This window comes from Coregonus lavaretus (genome assembly GCF_964263955.1).
Source record: "Coregonus lavaretus genome assembly, chromosome: 14".
Taxonomy (NCBI): Eukaryota; Metazoa; Chordata; class Actinopteri; order Salmoniformes; family Salmonidae; genus Coregonus; species Coregonus lavaretus.
The window spans coordinates 44,233,937-44,242,723 of record NC_140001.1 but is presented as its reverse complement, the minus strand read 5'-3'; positions in this window follow the sequence as shown (position 1 = coordinate 44,242,723).

Sequence of the window (8,787 nt, the reverse complement as noted above, 5' to 3'; positions counted from 1 at the left end):
TTGCTTGTTGTGAATTATGCTCAGGTGCACATATTTCCAATTCAACCATGAGGCAAAAAATGTGGTAAAAGCTCTTGTTGATCCTGCAATCTGAACAAATACCAAGATGCTGTATTTTCAGCTGATATTTCATTTGTTTATGGAAATGCATATTGTTTATGCAGTGTTGAGGAATGTGAAAGAACACCCTTGATTATTTTTACTGTGATAACTTATTTTGCTTTTGTAAGCCAACACTTTTGAGATCAGTCAATAAATGCTTCTGGCATTGACTTATATGCTGCCCCTGTCTTCATGTTGTTGCTGGACATATCTTTTTCAAAATGTGTGTAGGTCACCTAAATCATCAGAAAAATTGCCCCCCCTGAGAATTTTTTCAGGAGCCGCCACTGCCAGGCAAGGAGGGCATTAATCAGAGAGGCAACAAAGAGACCAAAGATAAAGATGAAGGAGCTGCAAAGCTCCACAGCGGAGATTGGAGTATCTGTCCATGGGACCACATTAAGCCGTACACTTCACAGAGCTGGGCTTTACGGAAGAGTGGCCAGAAAAAAATAAGCAAACACGTTTGGTGTTCACCAAAAGGCATGTGGGAGGCTCCCCAAACATATGGAAGAAGGTACTCTGGTCAGATGAAACTAAAATTGAGCTTTTTGGCCATCAAGGAAAACTCAATGTCTGGCGCAAACCCAACACCTCTTATCACCCCGAGAACACCATCCCACAGTGAAGCATGGTGGTGGCAGCATTACTGCAACTCGCTGTTGGCTGGGCTCCCTGCCTGTGCCATTAAACCCTTACAACTCATCCAGAATGCCGCAGCCCGTCTGGTGTTCAACCTTCCCAAGTTCTCTCACGTCACCCCCCTCCTCCGCACACTCCACTGGCTTCCAGTTGAAGCTCGCATCCGTTACAAGACCATGGTGCTTGCCTATGGAGCAGTGAGGGGAACGGCACCTCCGTACCTTCAGGCTCTGATCAGTCCCTACACCCAGGCGAGGGCATTGCGTTCATCCACCTCTGGCCTGCTGGCTCCCCTTCCTCTGCGGAAGCATAGTTCCCGCTCAGCCCAGTCAAAGCTGTTCGCTGCTCTGGCACCCCAATGGTGGAACAAGCTCCCTCACGACGCCAGGACAGCGGAGTCACTCACCACCTTCCGGAGACATTTGAAACCCCACCTCTTTAAGGAACACCTGGGATAGGATAAAGTAATCCTTCTACCCCTCCCCCCCCAAAAAAATAAATAAATAAAAAATAATTTAAAAATTTAAAAATTTTAAAAAATAGTATAATTGTAAAGTGGTTATCCCACTGGCTATAGGGTGAATGCACCAATTTGTAGTCACTCTGGATAAGAGCGTCTGCTAAATGACGTAAATGTGCCCTTGAGCAAGGCACTTAACCCTAATTGCTCCTGTAAGTCACTCTGGATAAGAGCGTCTGCTAAATGACTAAAATGTAAATGTAAATGCTGTGGGGATGTTTTTAATCGGCAGGGACTGGGAAACTGGTCAGAATTGAAGGAATTATGGATGGCGCTAAATACAGGTAAATTCTTGAGGGAAACCTGTTTCAGTCTTCCATAGATTTGAGACTGGGACGGAGGTTCACCTTCTAGCAGGACAATGACCCTAAGCATACTGCTAAAGCAACACTTGAGTGGTTTAAGGGGAAATATTTAAATGTCTTGAAATGGCCTAGACCTCAATCAAATTGAGAATCTGTGGTATGACTTAAAGATTGCTGTACACCAGCAGAACCCATCCAACTTGAAGGAGCTGGAGCAGTTTTGCCTTGAAGAATGGGCAAAAATCCCAGTGGCTAGATGTGCCAAGCTTATAGAAACATACCGCAAGAGACTTCCAGCTGTAATTGCTGCAAAAAAAGTTATGCACGCTCAAGTTTTCTGTTTTTGGTAAGCATGTTGTGTAAATCAAATGATACAAACCCCCAAAAAATCTATTTTAATTCCAGGTTGTAAGGCAACAAAATAGGAAAAATGCAAGGGAGGTGAATACTTTCTCAAGCCACTGTATGCCCTATAAAATGCACATAATGTTAGCTACCAAGCTATCATTAGCAACAACGTTAAAACAACCCGAAAGCAACAATTATGATACCTTTTGTCTATGCCGATACTAGTTTGTTAGCTAACGTTAATGCTTGCTTAATTTGTAGCCAAATGGCTAGCTAGCTAACGTTAACTACTGTAGCTATCTACCATTAGCTAGAATACTAGCTACCTAGCTATCTAGGACTATCCAAACTAACGTTAACATAAGCTAAATTTACATTTACGTAATTTAGCAGACGCTCTTATCCGGAGCAACTTACAATTAGTGAGTGCATACATTTTCATACTTGCCCCCCGTGGGAATCGAACCCATAACCCTGGTGTTGCAAGCGCCATGCTCTACCAACTGAGCTACACAAGGCCTGAAGCTATGTATGTAGCTAGCATTATGTAGCTACATTCAGTGACAATAGTTAACAGTAATAAGATAATTACCTTCGTCCTTTTTGCGTTGGTTAGCTAACGTTAGTGGCAGATAACGCTTGCTGTTAGCTAGCCGGGCTAACCGAGCTAGCTAAAACAAAACAAAAAATGCTTTTTTTTACAAATACACAATATACATGCAAAACACAATCAAATATATACAAGATTATACAATTTTAGGATTATAATATGTTTTAGAGAGATTATTTTGTCAAATTTGCGGAAACTTTAGAGGAAACTTTCAACAAGCTAGTAAACCGACAGTTGAATACTTCTGTTTGCGTGCTTGCTTTGATCCAGGTAGTTTCGCCCACTTCATCCTTGTCCAGTCTCCCCATTTTTTTATCTAAATTTCTCCCTCTATCAAGCATAGGGATAGGGAACCCAATCATTTTCAAGGTTATCATTGCACAATTATAGGCATAAGTTTGAGGGTGTTTTCCATTTTGAGGGTGTTTTCCACTTTGTTACAAATCCATGAAGGGAAGTGAACAAATGCACACTTCAGGAGAAAGGACAGATTAATTGGACAAAGGCAGAGGCATTTCATGAAGGGTTTTTAAAAAAGTGCCAGGATTAGAATACTGTAGCTGGTGTATTTTGTGATCTTGGATATGCTGGAACTAATTATTTCTCGCTCTCTCGCAACTATTACCTAAGGGATAGAGATGTGCTCGAGCCCAACCGGTTGTGTCTGATTCATGAATGCTCTCCCTTCCTGTGACCTGACTTCAACTACAGTACCAGTCAAAAGTTTGGACACACCTACTCATTCAAGGGTTTTTCTTTATTTTTACTATTTTCTACATTATAGAATAATAGTGAAGACATCACCACTATGAAATAACACATATGGAATCATGTAGTAACCAAAAAAGTGTTAAACAAATCAAAATATGTTTTGTTTTTTTATTCTTCAAAGTAGCCACCCTTTGCCTTGATGACAGCTTTGCACACTCTTGGCATTCTCTAAGCCAGCTTCATGAGGTAGTCACCTGGAATGCATTTCAATTAACAGGTGTGCATTGTTAAAAGTTAATTTGTGGAATTTCTTTCCTTCTTAATGCGTTTGTGCCAATCAGTTGTGTTGTGACAAGGTAGGGGTGGTATACAGATGATAGCCCTATTTGGCCCTAAGTCCATATTATGGCAAGAACAGCTCAAATAAGCAAAGAGAAACTACAGGCCATCATTACTTTAAGACATGAAGGTCAGTCAATCCAGTCTTCAATTGCAGTTGCAAAAACCATCAAGCGCTATGATGAAACTGGCTCTCATGAGGACCGCCACAGGAAAGGAAGACCCAGAGTAACAGACACATCTCAACATCAACTATTCAGAGGAGACTGCGTGAATCAGTCCTTCATGGTCAAATTGCTGCAAAGAAACCACTACTAAAGGACACCAATAAGAAGAAGAGACTTGCTTGGGCTAAGAAACACGAGCAATGAACATTAGAATGGTGGAAATCTGTCCTGTTGTCTGTTGATTCCAAATATGAGATTTTTGGTTCCAACAACTGTGTCTTTGTGAGATGCAGAGTAGCTGAACGGATGATCTCCGCATGTGTGGTTCCCACCGTGAAGCATGGAGGAGGATGTGTGATGGTGTCACGGATGCCGCCGAGGCTGCTCCTCCTCCTTGCTCGGGCAGGCTTCGGCGTTCGTCGTCCCCGGAGTACTAGCTACTGCCGCTCGATGTTTCGATGTTTGTCTTGTATTGTCTAGTTGGTACACCTGTTTCGTATTCTGTATTGATTATGTACCATATAAGTTCCCTTGTTTTATGTTTGCCTTTGTGTGTTATTGTCCGCGTCTCTTGTATGTATGTTCGGCATTGACCATCTTGTTTATTACGCACTCCGCGTACATTTCTCCTCTTGTGTTTGGAGGCTTTTGTTTTGTGCGTATTTTACTTTGGAAAGTAAAGTAGTCGTTACTGATCCTCTGTGTCCTGCGCCTGACTTCACCGCCGCATACACCTCAGCATTGACAGAATAACACACCACCCATGGAGTCAGCAGGAGCAGCGGCGGTGACCAAGTCACTGGAGGATCGGGTCAGCAGCCAGGACGCCATGATCCATAGACTCGGCTCCGCCATGCAAGACGTGATGGACACCCTGCGCCGATGGGAAAGAGGAGGCTTGCCCACACCTCCTCCTACATTACCACCACCATCGGCCAGCCCCATCGTACCATCTCCGGAGTCCAGTGGGATTCGGCTCTCGCTCCCGAGGGCATATGATGGCACCGCAGCCGGGTGTCAGGGTTTCCTACTTCAAGTGGAACTCTACCTGGCAACCATACACCCGGCGCCCTCGGGATACGAGAGCGTTTCCGCCCTCATCTCCTGTCTATCCGGCAAGGCTTTGGAGTGGGCCAATGCCGAATGGAGGGGAATAGACGCCGCCACCATCAGCTACGCGGAGTTCTCCCGCCGCTTCAGGGCTGTTTTCGATCATCCCCCAGAGGGTAAAGCGGCGGGGGAGCGTCTGTTCCACCTCCGACAGGGGAAGAGGAGCGCACAAGAGTTCACCGTGGACTTCCGGACTCTAGCGGCGGATGCAGGGTGGAATGAGAGGGCCCTCATCGACCACTATCGGTGCAGCCTGCGAGAGGACGTTCGACAAGAGTTGGCCTGCAGGGACACCAATCTAAACTTCGATCAGTTGGTGGACATGTCGATCCGTCTGGATACCCTGCTGGCTACCCGCGGACGTCCGGAGTTGGGGCCGTCCATTCCATCCCCCAGCACCTCCGAGCCGAGCCCTATGGAGCTCGGGGGTGCTGGCGCTAGAGAGAGGAGGAGAGAGATCCGGAGGGAGGCCGTCCTCTGTACCAACTGTGGCCGTAGAGGACACACTGCGGTTCGGTGCTGGGGAGGGTCTCCAGGGGATCGAGGCAACAGGTCACGCACTGGGGAGTCATTCCAGGTGAGTAGGCACCCAACTCACCCAGAGCTCTCTGTTGTTCACCTGTGTATACAAGTAGTATTTCCCCAGGTTGCATCTCATTCCCAGCATAAGGTGCTAGTCGATTCAGGCGCAGCTGGAAATTTTATTGATCGTAATTTTGTGTTAAGTTAGGGATTCCCCTCCTACCAGTAGATGTGCCCTTTCCTGTTCATGCCCTAGATAGCCGTCCGTTGGGATCTGGGTTGATTAGGGAGGTCACAGCGCCACTAAAGATGAGGACGCAGGAGGGTCATGAGGAGATCATTCAGTTGTATCTGATCGACTCTCCTGTGTATCCCGTGGTGCTGGGACTTCCTTGGTTAATCTCCCATGACCCCACCATTTCGTGGCAACAGAGGGCTCTCAAGGAGTGGTCTGACCAGTGTGTCGGGCGGTGTCTAGGTGTTTCCGCAGGGGCAACCACGGTGGAAAGTCCGAACCAAATGCCCGCACTGCACATTCCTCCTGAGTATGATGATTTGGCACTCGTGTTCAGTAAGACGAGGGCGACGCGTCTTACGTCCCAGAACATTAAGGCAGACGCACTGGAGGGCAAAGCTTCCTGCCATCCAGGACCTCTATACCAGGCGGTGTCAGAGGTAGGCCCTCAAAATTGTCAAAGACTCCAGCCACCCTAGTCATAGACTGTTCTCTCTGCTACCGCACGGCAAGCGGTACCGGAGTGCCAAGTCTAGGCCCAAAAGACTTCTCAACAGCTTCTACCCCCAAGCCATAAGACTCCTGAACAGCTAATCATGGCTACCCGGACTATTTGCACTGCCCCCCCACCCCATCCTTTTTACGCTGCTGCTACTCTGTTAAGTATTTATGCATAGTCACTTTAACTCTACCCACATGTACATATTACCTCAACTACCTCAACTAGCCGGTGCCCCCGCACATTGACTCTGCAACGGTACCCCCCTGTATATATAGCCTCCCTACTGTCACTTTATTTTACTTCTGCTCTTTTTTTCTCAACACTTTTTTTGTTGTTGTTTTATTCTTACTTTTTTTGTTTAAAATAAATGCACTGTTGGTTAAGGGCTGTAAGTAAGCATTTCACTGTAATGTCTGCACCAGTTGTATTCGGCGCATGTGACCAATAAAATTTGATTTGATTTGATTTGATTTTATTTGTCCCGGCGATATGACACAGAGGAGAGGTCCATTGAGCCCACTCCCATACTGCCGGAGTCTTGTCTGGTGGCACCGGTGGTGTGGGACGTCGATGCGGAAATCGAGCGGGCGTTACGTACCGACCCTACTCCTCCAGAGTGTCCAGCGGGGCGGACGTACGTTCAGCTCGAGATTCGTGATCGTCTCCTTTATTGGGCTCATACGTCACCCTCCTCTGGACATCCTGGTATTGGCCGGACAGTGCACTGCCTTAGTGAAAAGTACTGGTGGCCAACATTGGCTAAGGACGTGAGGGTTTATGTCTCCTCCTGCTCGGTGTGCGCTCAGTGTAAGGCGCCTAGACACCTGCCCAGGGGGAAGTTACAACCCCTACCCGTTCCACAACGGCCGTGGTCTCACCTATCGGTAGACTTTGTCACGGACCTTCCCCCTTCCCAGGGGAATACCACTATTCTGGTCGTTGTGGATCGGTTCTCTAAGGCCTGTCGCCTCATCCCAATGCCGGGTCTCCCTACTGCCCTACAGACTGCTGAGGCTTTGTTTACCCACTACGGGGTACCCGAGGATATAGTGTCTGATCGGGGTCCCCAATTCACCTCTAGAGTCTGGAGGGCGTTCATGGAACGCTTGGGGGTCTCAGTTAGCCTTACCTCGGGTTTCCACCCTGAGAGTAATGGGCAGGTGGAGAATGGTGCTTTGCTGGTGACACTGTTGTTGATTTATTTAGAATTCAAGGCACACTTAACCAGCATGGATACCAAAGCATTCTGCAGCTATACACCATCCCATCTCGTTTGAGCTTAATGGGACTATCATTTGTTTTTCTACAGGACAATGACCCAATACACTTCCAGGCTGTGTAAGGGCTATTTTACCAAGAAGGAGAGTGATGGAGTGCTGCATCAGATGACCTGGCCTCCACAATCACCCGACCTCAACACAATTGAGATGGTTTGGGACGAGTTGGACCGCAGAGTGAAGGAAAAGCAGCCAACAAGTGCTCAGCATATGTAGGAACTCCTTCAAGACTGTTGGAAAAGTGTTCCTCATGAAGCTGGTTGAGAGAATGCCAAGAGTGTGCAAGCTGTCATCAAGGCAAAGGGTAGCTACTTTGAAGAATATAAAATATATTTTGATTTGTTTAACACTTTTTTGGTTACTACATGATTCCATATGTGTTATTTCATAGTTTTGATGTCTTCACTATTATTCTACAATGTAGAAAATGGTAAAAAGAAAAGAAAAACCCTTAAATGAGTAAGGGTGTCCAAACTTTTGACTGGTACTGTATATATTTACCAAAAAATATATGGGGGATTGGAAATGATGCAGACAATTACATTGATGTAAGCTACAATCTATCTGCAGTATTAAAAGCTGATCTACCCCCCAGTCCAAAGAAAAGTGTAATGAATGACATTCGGTGATTGTCATTTGTTAGGCCTAGACTTGTAACCGGAACTGATTCATCCACTGTCTGTGCGAGTCTGTCACTAATCTCTGCAGTCGCAAAATGTCACTGTTATCGTCAAACCACACCGCATTTTGGAGCGCATTCCACACGTTTTCAAGTCCATTCACAAATGTTTCATGCGGGTGACATGCTCTAATGATACACTACATTACCAAAAGTATGTGGACACCTGCTCGTCTGTATATCTGCACAGCATCTCCTGCCCTGTCGGTAACATTGAGAGTATCTTGACTGGCTGTATCACTGCTTGGTATGGCAACTGCTCGCATCCGACCGCAAGGCGCTACAGAGGGTAGTGCGTACGGCCCAGTACATCACTGTGGCCGAGCTCCCTGTCATCCAGGACCTCTATACCAGCCGGTGTCAGAGGAAGGCCCTAAAAATGGTTAAAGATTCCAGCCACCCAAGTCACGGACTGTTCTCATTGCTACCCCACGGCAAGCGGTACTGGAGCCTGTGGTGTCGAGACAATGCTGCAATGCTGTGTTGACAAGGAATCCGCTGACACTGTACTTGATTATAACTTTTATTACATCAAAGATTTCAGCATCAATTTACAGATTTCTGCAGAATCTGGAGAACAACTAACCCAATCTCAAATATGATTATTCTCTCATCCCTTTGTTCAAACATGGTATATATCCTATGTAACACAAAATGGCGTGTTTTGAATAGACCAATCCCTGGCCTCCACATATCCCCATGTCCACTGTTTTAGGGG